Source organism: Thalassophryne amazonica, chromosome 8, assembly GCF_902500255.1.
Source record: "Thalassophryne amazonica chromosome 8, fThaAma1.1, whole genome shotgun sequence".
Classification (NCBI taxonomy): domain Eukaryota; kingdom Metazoa; phylum Chordata; class Actinopteri; order Batrachoidiformes; family Batrachoididae; genus Thalassophryne; species Thalassophryne amazonica.
Genome location: NC_047110.1, coordinates 15,524,729 through 15,538,190, shown reverse-complemented (window position 1 = coordinate 15,538,190; position 13,462 = coordinate 15,524,729).

Genomic DNA, 13,462 nt, shown 5'->3' with positions numbered 1-13,462 from the left:
ACCATTTGAATTAGTATCAAATGTAAACATGCAAAAAATAATACAAAAATATATTAACTAAACACATTATTACATAAAATACAGGGTAACACAAAAAAGCAAAAAAAAACAAAAAAAGAAAAAAGAAAAAAAGAAAGAAAAGAAAAAAGCTTGTTTCCATTATGGTCCGACAAAATACTCACAGGCAAAAATACATCCATTCATACACAAAACCCATAACAGTTAATAAAATAAAAATATATAGTATTTTTTTTTCTCAATAATACATAAATTGATTGTTCTCTTGTTGAGCCAATTCCTGGAATAAAAACTGTCTGACAACTGTTTTTAAAAAAGAGGCTTCGATTTACAAACTAATTTGACGAGGCGGATCATTAAATAGTTTAGCTCCAGTGGACTTGAAGGACGAAGCCCCACAGATCTTCACCTGAGGAATGACCAGAGACAAGGTACTCCACCGAGTATTAATATTGTGCTGCGCAGCTGTAAATTTAAAAGAAGTGACCAAGTAATTTGGGGCTTGCTTATTCACTATATTAAACATATGATTTAATTTTAATTGTTGAACTCTGAACTGAACAGGCAAACATTCTGACCAGCTCATTTAAGTTGGACAAACAGATCAATGCTGTGGTCAAAGCTAGCTTTTTTCAACTGCGAGTCCTTAGCAAGGTGAAACCTTACCTCCCCCACAAGGATTTTGAGCATGTTGTCCACACATTTATCACATCACTGTCATGATCCTGCCCTTGATGGGCTTCCTGTCATTAATTTTTCATTGATCTTTGCTTTCTTGTTCTGTACATCTGTATTTGTATTCCTGCCATGTTCATGTTTTCATTGGTTTTGTTTCCTGTTCATCATTCATGTATTGTGTAGTTTTGTCTTAGTAGCTGTTTTGCCATATTGTTTTCATTTATAGTTACCTTAGTCACTTCAGTCTTAGTTTGGTTCTGTTTATTTCATTTCTTGTGTTATGCTTTAGTCTGGCCTCTTCTGTGAAGTTTACTTTTGTCTTTGGTTTTGTTTTCAGTTTATCACTTAGTTTTCTGTTTAGTCATTTTAGGCATTATCTGTCTGTAACAGGGGACAAACGTGTGGTTAACCTCAAACGTGTGGTTAACCTGAAAGATACTAACCACACGTTTGAGGACAAGGAAGTAGAAGAAATGGTTTGAGAGAGGGGATCAAAGAGGCATTCTATGTGAAACAGTTGAAACCCAGCCTTAACCGGGGAGGGGGTCTGAGACACGCTTTGTCCCCTGCTTACAATGGGGTACTCAGGTCAAAGCAGTTTCAGTCTTTTGTTCATGGTAATGAGTCATTCACGTCATCAGGAGAGTCGTCAAGGGAGCCATCAGGAGAGGCTGCCGTCCCATCATTAGGAGGGACATCTGCCCTGTCATTAGGAGGGTGCTTACTAGAGCACAATAGGTGCTAATTAGAGCTATTGTTTAGTCACTAGCCTATAGCAGTCAGCCTCTCGGTATGAGGGGTCTGGTTAGGTTTAAAACTCCAGCTTTTGTGGCTTCTGTTTATTCTTCTCTACAAGAGTCAAGACAGAAGTCAGACTACCAGAGCAAGAATTTTAGCTGAGGACGCTTCTGCAATTTGAAGCGAAACGTCCTCGCGTCAAGCAACCCAGTCCAGTCGAAGATTCAAGCTTCTCTACTATTTTAGGCATTATCTGTTATTTTGTAGTCTGTAGGTTTGTTTGCCATTTTGTTCTTGTTAGTTATTATCCTTTAACCACGGTCAGTTCCGTTCTAGTTTTGTCTTAGTCTTTTATTTTCTGGCTGGTCTGTTCACTTTAACATTTACTAGGTTTTGGGGTCATTTCTTTTCCGTTATGATGTTTAGTTGTTTTTTTTCCCTCTCTGTTTTCTGTCCTCTCTGTCTCATTGCACTTGTCTCTATATTTTGTCATTTCTGTTTTTTCTTCATCAGGATTATCTTTTGGTTTTTGCTGTTCAGTATTTTTGCACTTAGTCACACCCTCTTGAACTTTTCTGTTTGCCACGCTCCATTCCTGATTCTTCCGACACACCTGTTCTCACTTTCCTCATTTCCTCCTTGGTTATTTAAACCCTCTGTTTTCACTCCAGCCTCGCCAGTTCATTGATTTTCACAGTCCTCGTACCAGCCTTTTTCATAACTCTGCCTTGTCTTGCCTTGTACCAACCCAGCTCTGTTTTGTGACCTCGTCTTGCTTCTGCCCACGTACTTTGTCTGCCTGTGTAAAAGATCTGAGCGTGCCTTTTTTGACGACGCCTTTGCCTGCCAACTATCTGTACCTCTGCATCCTTGACTGTCTAACTGTGTACCGAATCCAAGCTCGTTTTGACCGGTAAAGCCTTTCAATTTCAATTCCACTGTCTGTGAGTTTTTGCATTTGGGTCCCACAACCTTCTGTGCCACATCACCTCGAATTCCTGACAATCACAACTTGTTACTGTAACTCACTGTACTGTGGAGTAGACCAATCCTCCCTTAGGCGCTTACAGCTTGTGCAGAATTCTGCTGCTTTCTTGCTGACAGGCACCAGGTGCAGTGAACACATCACATCTGTTCTGTCAACTCTGCACTGGCTCCCACTCAGCTATCATACTGATTTTAAAATTTTGCTCATTGGCTCATTGTTTTTAAACGCCTGAATGGTTTGGCTCTACCTTATCTTTCTGAGCTGTTGTATTTGTATGCTCCCTCAAGAATGATGAGGTCCACCAATCAGCTGCTTCTAAATGTGCCAAGAACACGTTTAAAAACCAGAGGAGATAGGGCCTTCTCTGTAGCTGCTCCCAAATTGTACAACAGCCTTCCTTTTAATATTAGAGCTGCACCGTCCTTAAATGTTCACTGAAGGCCCATCTCTTTGCACAGGCCTTCAATACCTAGGCAGAGTTGCACATTTGTATTAAATTTTTATTGTATTTATTAGTGTTTGGATTTTGTATTTTTGTATTCTTGATATTTTTTATTCTGTACCCGTGAAGCACTTTGGGCAGCTTTGCTTGTTGTAAATGTGCTATATAAATAGACTTGACTTGACTTGACATTCTAACATTGGCCTGGCCTCTGTGGGTCTGGGGTTGTGCAGAGAGGAGAAAGCCAATGATCTTGTTCTGCATAATCTGAAACCTCCCTTGATTACTCTTGGTCAGGCCAGAATACCAGGCTACACCGGCACAGTACATGTGACACTGTATCAAGGCTGATGGAAGACGTTTTCTCATATGCAAATCCAAATCTTTGGCCTGTCTGTATAAGAACTTTAATTTTGCATTTTACTTGCTGATCACTTTGTCAGCTATAAGATCCACAGATAAGGTCTGATCTAAGTCAAGACCAATATATTTTACACAGGATTTACTCATAATTTTATTTTATTTTACCAGCATTGTCATTCCCTAGGATGAAACAGTCAGGTGTTTAAAGGCATTAATAATATACTTGTGTTATAATGTGATCGTGCCATCATAAAATACTGTATGTAATAGAGATACATGGAAGTCCTTTCAGCAGCTCCCTTGTTTGCACTCGGGGTCGTCACAGCAAATCCACGGTGGATCTGCATGTTGAATTGGCACAAGTTTTACACATGATGCCCTTCTTGACGCAACTCCACATTGCATGGAGAAATGTTGCAGGGGTGGGATTTGAACCAGGACCCATCCGTACTGAAACCAAGTGCATTAACCATTTGGCCATATATAAATTGTGAAATGTTTGTTCAACTACGGACGGTTATGACCATACTGTACAAAATGAAGGGGATTTGTGGGCTTCAAAGGTTTTTATTTAAAAACAAGATCATTTCAGCAGTGTCTGTTCCTCTTCTCTCCAGTTTTGGAGAAGACTCACACGGGAACACAAGCTGCTGGCATATGAAGATAGATTTTGTCCAGCTTGTAAAACGTTGTGTGCATATATATATATATATATGACTCCGTGGTATAACTCACAAACTCGTAGCTTAAAGCAGATAACCCGTAAGTTGGAGAGGAAATGGCGTATCACTAATTTAGAAGATCTTCACTTAGCCTGGAAAAAGAGTCTGTTGCTCTATAAAAAAGCCCTCCGTAAAGCTAGGACATCTTTCTACTCATCACTAATTGAAGAAAATAAGAACAACCCCAGGTTTCTTTTCAGCACTGTAGCCAGGTTGACAAAGAGTCAGAGCTCTATTGAGCTGAGTATTCCATTAACTTTAACTAGTAATGACTTCATGACTTTCTTTGCTAGCAAAATTTTAACTATTAGAGAAAAAATTACTCATAACCATCCCAAAGACGTATCGTTATCTTTGGCTGCTTTCAGTGATGCCGGTATTTGGTTAGACTCTTTCTCTCCGATTGTTCTGTCTGAGTTATTTTCATTAGTTACTTCATCCAAACCATCAACATGTTTATTAGACCCCATTCCTACCAGGCTGCTCAAGGAAGCCCTACCATTATTTAATGCTTCGATCTTAAATATGATCAATCTATCTTTGTTAGCTGGCTATGTACCACAGGCTTTTAAGGTGGCAGTAATTAAACCATTACTTAAAAAGCCATCACTTGACCCAGCTATCTTAGCTAATTATAGGCCAATCTCCAACCTTCCTTTTCTCTCAAAAATTCTTGAAAGGGTAGTTGTAAAACAGCTAACTGATCATCTGCAGAGGAATGGTCTATTTGAAGAGTTTCAGTCAGGTTTTAGAATCCATCATAGTACAGAAACAGCATTAGTGAAGGTTACAAATGATCTTCTTATGGCCTCAGACAGTGGACTCATCTCTGCTTGTTCTGTTAGACCTCAGTGCTGCTTTTGATACTGTTGACCATAAAATTTTATTACAGAGATTAGAGCATGCCATAGGTATTAAAGGCACTGCGCTGCGGTGGTTTGAATCATATTTGTCTAATAGATTACAATTTGTTCATGTAAATGGGGAATCTTCTTCACAGACTAAAGTTAATTATGGAGTTCCACAAGGTTCTGTGCTAGGACCAATTTATTCACTTTATACATGCTTCCCTTAGGCAGTATTATTAGACGGTATTGCTTAAATTTTCATTGTTACGCAGATGATACCCAGCTTTATCTATCCATGAAGCCAGAGGACACACACCAATTAGCTAAACTGCAGGATTGTCTTACAGACATAAAGACATGGATGACCTCTAATTTCCTGCTTTTAAACTCAGATAAAACTGAAGTTATTGTACTTGGCCCCACAAATCTTAGAAACATGGTGTCTAACCAGATCCTTACTCTGGATGGCATTACCCTGACCTCTAGTAATACTGTGAGAAATCTTGGAGTCATTTTTGATCAGGATATGTCATTCAAAGCGCATATTAAACAAATATGTAGGACTGCTTTTTTGCATTTACGCAATATCTCTAAAATCAGAAAGGTCTTGTCTCAGAGTGATGCTGAAAAACTAATTCATGCATTTATTTCCTCTAGGCTGGACTATTGTAATTCATTATTATCAGGTTGTCCTAAAAGTTCCCTAAAAAGCCTTCAGTTAATTCAAAATGCTGCAGCTAGAGTACTGACGGGGACTAGAAGGAGAGAGCATATCTCACCCATATTGGCATCTCTTCATTGGCTTCCTGTTAATTCTAGAATAGAATTTAAAATTCTTCTTCTTACTTATAAGGTTTTGAATAATCAGGTCCCATCTTATCTTAGGGACCTCGTAGTGCCATATCACCCCAATAGAGCGCTTCGCTCTCAGACTGCAGGCTTACTTGTAGTTCCTAGGGTTTGTAAGAGTAGAATGGGAGGCAGAGCCTTCAGCTTTCAGGCTCCTCTCCTGTGGAACCAGCTCCCAATTCAGATCAGGGAGACAGACACCCTCTCTACTTTTAAGATTAGGATTAAAACTTTCCTTTTTGCTAAAGCTTATAGTTAGGGCTGGATCAGGTGACCCTGAACCATCCCTTAGTTATGCTGCTATAGACGTAGACTGCTGGGGGGTTCGCATGATGCACTGTTTCTTTCTCTTTTGCTCTGTATGCACCACTCTGCATTTAATCATTAGTGATCGATCTCTGCTCCCCTCCACAGCATGTCTTTTTCCTGGTTCTCTCCCTCAGCCCCAACCAGTCCCAGCAGAAGACTGCCCCTCCCTGAGCCTGGTTCTGCTGGAGGTTTCTTCCTGTTAAAAGGGAGTTTTTCCTTCCCACTGTAGCCAAGTGCTTGCTCACAGGGGGTCGTTTGACCGTTGGGGTTTTACATAATTATTGTATGGCCTTGCCTTACAATATAAAGCGCCTTGGGGCAACTGTTTGTTGTGATTTGGCGCTATATAAAAAAAATTGATTGATTGATTGATATATATATATATATATATATATATATATATATATATATATATATATATATATATATATATATATATATATATATATATAATTTGTGAAATTTGAAATTTGTGGTTTAACAGACTCTGGTTCTCACCCACTCAACTGTATGCCTTCAACAAAATCTTAATATTATAACGTTATTATATTATAACAATGTTATGATTTCTTTCAATAACTGTCGCACTGGATATGGACGTTATATGACTCACTGTGATTGTCACACAAAAATCAAAATGCAAGGTGTGCTGGCTGCTGCTGTCACCTGATGGAGACTCTGGTTTGTTGAAGATGTCAGAACAGCCTCTCCAGTAGTGAGCCGCTGTCTTCCCATGATAATCTCTTATGCTGGTGTTAGCATCTGACAACAACAAGAGAAAACACAGTGTTGCAGTTTCTAATTGAACCCGTCCTGCTGCTGGATGCGGTCTCAGATGATTGGTGTGTAGTGGGTTTTTTTTTTTTTTTGGCCGCTCAACTAAAGTTAGTCCACACCACTTTGGCACACAGCAAAGTGATGTAACAGTGACTGGACAGGTTGCCACCAAATTAACAAACATCTCTGTGACTTTGGTCCTCCTTTGACTTTAGTATTACAATCTCACCTCAAATATCACAAAAACTCTACAATGGCATACAAATTAACTTTATTTGTACTAACTGGCATTAAACAAATAGATTAAAGAACATTTCTAGGTTGTTGAATGTCTCTTGGAATTGATTTGCACCAATCAGGAATAAATAGAAACAGTGTGGTAGTGTGTACTGGTTTTCTTGATTGTGATGTTAAACTGCATCCGACACTATAGGTGATCCTACAGAGTTTGGGGCTTTTTTTTGGGGGGGGGGGGTTAGTTCCTCCAGATCACTCTCCTCAAGTTTGTCCCTCACTGTCCACATTAGCACTGAAGTCCACCAGTAGAACTACGTTGTCCCCAGCAAGAACCTTTAGCAGTATCCCACTACAAGTCTCCAAGAAGGCTGGGCATAGGATGAACTGCTGATTGGTGCATATGCGCAATCAACAGTCAGATTCCTCTCTGTAACACAGAATCACATTGAGGCAGCTCTCTCGTTCAACGGGGAAAACTTCAAAATAACAGCACTCCGCTGGGAGCTTATGAGGATCCCTACACTAAACCAGTGCCTTTCACCCTGGATAAATCTGAAGAGAAAGTCCAGGCCCGCTCCAGCACCTTGGATCCTTCAGCCTCCCACACGAGCTTAGTCTCCTTCCCCACCAGATAGGTGATGTTCCACATTCCAAGTCAAGTACCATAACTGAGTCTCAGATTGTGTGGACAGTTGACTCAGTCTACTGCCAGCAGAACAGCATGCATAGAGATGGATTGCAGTGCCTTGTGGCTTGGTTGATAAACCTGAATGCTCATGTAATGACTGGATGCTTTTGGGTCTTGTCCTCTCTGCAGAACTACTGAGTACCACTGAAATGACTTAGTGTCAAATGAATAGTTACTTAGAGATTAGGGCTGTCGCTAATGATTATTTTCATTGTCGATTAGTTGGCAATTATTTTTTCGATTAATCGACAAATCAAACAATTACTTTCTTTTCTTGCTAAAAATGCATCAAGCTGCTGTGCACATTAGAATTGACCTTTTAAGTCCACTTAATGGACCTTAATCAAAATACTTATGATAAATTCAGATAAACAAAACACACATTTAACTTAAAAGTGTAAAATAAAACGTTTGAGGAATGGAAAGAGGAGGACAGCAGATGAGAAGAACAGCAAAAGCAACGGTGTAAAGATTTAAAGGAGACCTGCATTGAAAAAAATGCAGTCAGATTTTTTGAACAAAAAATGACTTACATTTACACATGAGATCCTTATGAATGTAGTAAAGTAAATCTGCAAGCCCAGATCTGTCATTCAACGGAGAAATCTTCATTTGAAAATGACAAATTTACAGCTAACATTTAGCCCTCCGCAAATTGTCCCTCTCATCATGGATGCTGCCGAGACGTCACGGACAAGACCCTCTCCCAGCATGCATTGCACCAATTGTAATTTGTGGATTTACATCATTTTGCATCTGCACCTTTTTCTTGTCTTAAACGGAAGGATCTACTTTTTTAAAACTTCATATTGTCTTGCGGCATGTTTGGTGAGTACACATTTCTTTTATTTGTGCTTGGGACTTTTTCATACGCCCGTTTGAGTGGTGTCGCAATGAAAATCTACTGTCTTTCGCCTCCGGTACCATCGCGGGATATGGAGGCGAGACCCGCAAAGAATCCCAGTCATTAAAAATATATAAACCTCTCTCAGTGTCCATGGAGCTCTGGGGCTCCGATTGCCGAGACGTGCGGTGCTGTGGATTTTGCCGCAAGAGGTCTGTCCTTGCAGCAACAGGTGTACCGGCCGCTTCGCATTAAAACAGCAAGCGTAATCTCAGGACTTGTGCCAAGTGTGCTGCAGCTCCATTCAGTAGACAGAGAGGTGATGCCGGTGTTGTGCCGCGGTGTGAGTGGCCCGCGTCGGCGGTTAACGAGCTCGTTAACGAGCCTGCAGACTTAATAAGCGCAGCGGAGGCAGAGAGCGGGAGAGGAAGAACGGCGCCCGCTGTCGATGTCGTTGCTGATCTGAGCACACAGATCTGTATCTCACATTCATTGCAGCTTACTTTTGGATGTTGAAACCAGGACGTGTATAAGTAACATTACTAACAGATAAAATCAATTTCAATGCGGGATCAGACTGAAGGCGGGAGCGCGTCGTCTTGTCCCTGACGTCATGGAAATGATACGGCTGTACAAACTGTTTTCACAGAGGGCTAAATTTTAGCTGCAAATAAATGAAGATTTCTCCGCTGAATTACAAATTTGGGCTTACAGATTTACTTTACTGCATTCACAAGGGTCTTATAAATACATATCAGCTATTTCTTTCTGAAATCTGACCACATTTATTTCAATGCAGGTCTACTTTAACATCGGACGAACTGGACAAGATCGAAGATGGGAAAGAAGAAGAGAACAGTTCTATCCTTGCGGGCGGCCGAGCACTCCGCATCAAAACAGCGAGCGTAGTTTCTGGACCTGTTGCCAGAGTTTGTCATAGCTCCACACAGCAGTGGGGGGTGGTGAGCGGCCCGCTGTGGTGCTTACTGAGCCCGCAGACTCGGTAAGCGCATCAGAGAAATACTCACACATTTTTATCAAGTTCTGTTAACTTAAATTAATATTTGTGTGTTAGCTCACTGTGTGGGACCATGGTATAAGCGGATTAAACAACTCGAAGCCGTGCATTATACGGTTTGAATGCACTTCACGGAGTAACACTACTCCGCTTCGCGTCGTGGTGTTTTAGACTCCGTGTTGTGCATTCAAACTGTATAATGCATGGCTTTGAGTTGTTTAATCCTTACATATATCAATACACGCTAACTGTTGGGTAGCTAAACATGCTAGATTACCTTTTGTTGTTTGGGGTGGATTCGGCTGCTCCGGGATGTTTGCGTTTCAGGTGCTCGTGCATGACTGTAGTGCTGCCATGATATGCTAGCACGACTTTGCACAGTCTGCATGTAAGTGACTTGGCGGCTTTGTTTTCTGTGAAATGCTCCCATGCTTTGGATTGTTTCGGTCTTGCTCTAAATTTCTCTGTTAACTCCGCTTCGGCTCCTTGCTGTTGCTGCTCCACCATTGTTTATATGAGTGCGTTGTAGCAGAGTCTTTGCGTAGGAAAAAAAAAAAAAAAATCACTTGGCTACCATATCCGCTTCTCCCTTGAGGACCCCTAGTTCCTGTTGCAGTTAGCACTTCCACAAAACACGTCGCCGGACCAAAATGATAGTTTTTGAATGGTAAAACATGACTGGGTGATTTGTCGACAATGAAAATACGTGGCGACAAATTTTCATTGTCGACATTATCGATAATGTCGACTAATCGTGACAGCCCTATTAGAGATACTCAGATGAAATGTACTACTTGCATTTTGGTACCATTAATTATGCTAGGGTAACCAAGAGGCAGATTTCTTTGAGCACGGTCCAACATGCAAGTGCCTCAGTGTTGAGGGCCCCAGCAACTGGATATTCCAAGAAGTCCACCTTGTATCACATGGCTGTGGAACGTAGATGTCTACTTTTGTTAAACAGGGATGGAATGTTACTCTGCTTGTGTGGTTGTCATTCTGAACCTAGGACCTAGTTCCACATAATCAGCACCAACATGTGCATCTCAACCAGGCCTAACTGTGAAAGTTAGAAATGTTGTAGCATAAATTATCTGGATAACTGCAGCTAGCTCAGTTAGTACAATGGTATGTCAAGACAGCTAGGTTAATTAATTAGCATGGATGGCTATTAAAAAAATTAAATCATGTACTGCAGTGAAATAGTGCCTTCTATTAGTGTTCATGCAGTACTGCTACCCAGGTCACGATTTTCCAATTTACCAGTGCAGCTGCGATGTTAGATGTTTGTGTTTAATGGCACCACAGCACAATAACTGCGGCACTGATATTGTTACGCCCCTGGTCATGGTTCACATTTCTGCTATTATTTTTTTCTGATCTCTGGTTTTCTACCTCTTGAGTATTCTTCCCCATAATGTTATGGTAATTCTCTTGTGTTATTCCTCTGTTATTTACTCCTCGCAGGCTCCAGAAGAACATTCTTTTTAAATGTTAGTTATTGCTTGTGCTTTTATTCTTACAGATGCTTCATAGTTGTTTCTGATGCTTCACTTCCTACCATTTGGACCTCTGGGTTCACATGCACCATTGTTTCCTCAAGGATTGGTTTGTGGGTTTCATAACTGTTCACAACTTGTCATTTCTTCACCAGATTGTCTTGTGACCTATACTTGCTCTCTGCTGCTGATTCCTTGTGTTTAATCATTGAGTGCTGACCCACACTGCTTTCCACGGTTTCTCAAGTATTGCCTATTGTTTTTTGGATCTGTACTCTGTTATTTTGATTACCTGTGTTTCGACACTCAGCCTGTTTTTGTAGTTAACTCCTTTGCTAACTCCATCATGGACACTGTGGATTTTCTAGTTGCTGTTCTGTTTAGGGAACTTTTTCTCACACCCACCATTAGCCCAGCTCTCTGTTTTCACCCGCATGATATTTGTGAACAGACTGTTCTTCCTGTATGCTGTCAGTGTCTTTTTTTGTGATGGATCCAAATAAAGACTGTTTGCTTTTTAAATCAGTGTGGTTCTCTGCTCAGGGGTCGTCTCTGGTACAGACAGGACCTACAAGAGGTCACAGCATCTAAAACCTACCAGTGCTGCAAATTTCATTTTCTAAATGGTTAAAATTCACTTTTCCAATCCGGTTGTTCCGCTGGACAGTCACTCGGGGTGTGTGTATGTTTAATGAAGGGCGGGGGGGGGGGTGTGAGATAACATCCTCAATGTACAGAAGCTGTTGAATTTGCCATAGTACATAACAACTGCAGCTGTCCATTGTGATTTTGGTCAGTGCATTGTTTGACATTACTGGATCTCAGTTTGGTCATCTGGGGGTGTTTGCAGGTACCAGGGTGACTAATTAGCAAATGGCTTCTTGCTGCAGACCTGCCAGTTGAGACTAAATCCCTCGCTCCATCACTACCTCCTTCACTCTGCAAATAAGAGGCTCGGGTCGAGGCTAGAGGGGCCTCGGGAGACTGCTGAAGAGAGACTGGGTAATTATTTGAGATAACATGCAATAGAAGGGGAAGGACTTTTCAGATGAGAGACAGTGAGTGGAGTTAGAAAGACGGAAAATAAGAAAAAGAACCCAGAAAGGTCAACACCTTGTTGTCTTACAGAGGGCAGTCAACAGACTATGATCTTCAGAGTGAATAATGTCTGAAAAATGTCTAATGTGGAATGCAGGTATTCTACACAATGGTTTGTAACTGCCGGTCTGTCAGTGAATAAGTGTGTGTGATGCCATTTTTGTCTGCTTCAATAAAAATCAAATTTACCCCACTCAATCATCCTGTGGCTGAGCTCAGCCATTCGCCCTATTGAGGTTTCAAATCCCGCAAAATCTTGCAAAACCTCAGTGAGGTCGCCGCGCTGCGAGATGTCATTAACATTGAAAATTGCATTCAGATGCGCTGATCAAGCTGCACTTTAACCGCTGCACACAGACAACAGCATGAACATCGCAACATAAAATTCTTTGTATATTGTGCCTAAAACTCTTGTGAATATATTCTCTGGGTTTATAGTCATCGTTGTTGTGTTTGTTTAACGTAAACATCTCAGGCTGTTTCTCTGTTATTTTCAGTGGGAGTTGCTGTGAGCTGCGATCGCTTCCTGTTCATGTCATTCTGGGGGAAAGTGAAGTTTGCTCTTTAACGTCCTGATTATTGTACTTTACAACACTGTTTGTCCTGTTTGTTCAAGAGGAATATATATAAAATGTCTGAAATTCGATTTGTGTTTATGAAGTTCCACGCAGATTAAACATAGCAGACACGGATTATTTGGAATATTTGTTTTAGTAAATTTTCAGGGTCTTATGCATGCAGTGTCTTAATAACGTGATGAAAAGCATAAAAACATTACATTTTGGTTGTATAATGTTCATTTGCTATTGCCGTCATGTGGATTCTCTATGTTTTTTCAACCGCAGTAAATACAAACACAATATAATGCAATATAAATATATTGTGCAAACACAATATAATTAAATTAATACATAAAATATCAAGTCTGAAGTCAGCTTTATAAATGAACTTTAATGACTATTTTCATGATCAACACATTGGCCAATTGGTTAGGACTGTGCCACAGAACCAGGTTTACAAAGAACCCCTGATGGAATGGTGGTGTTCATCCCCCTCCTTGGTTTCATAATGTTGTTGTTGTGTGTGGGCCGCCAGAAGAGGAGGTACTGCTGGCCCACCACCAGTGGGCGCCCTGCCTGAAGTGCGGGCTTCAGGCACGAGAGGGCGCTGCCGCCATGGACACAGCCGGGGGTGACAGCTGTCGCTCATTACCTCTTAACAGCTGTCACCCATCTACTCAACATCATCTCACTCCATAAAGACCAGACGTCATCTCCACCTCGTTGCCGAGATATCATACTTCATTGGAGGTAATATCCTCAGCCGTTTTGCAATATTGTTTGTAT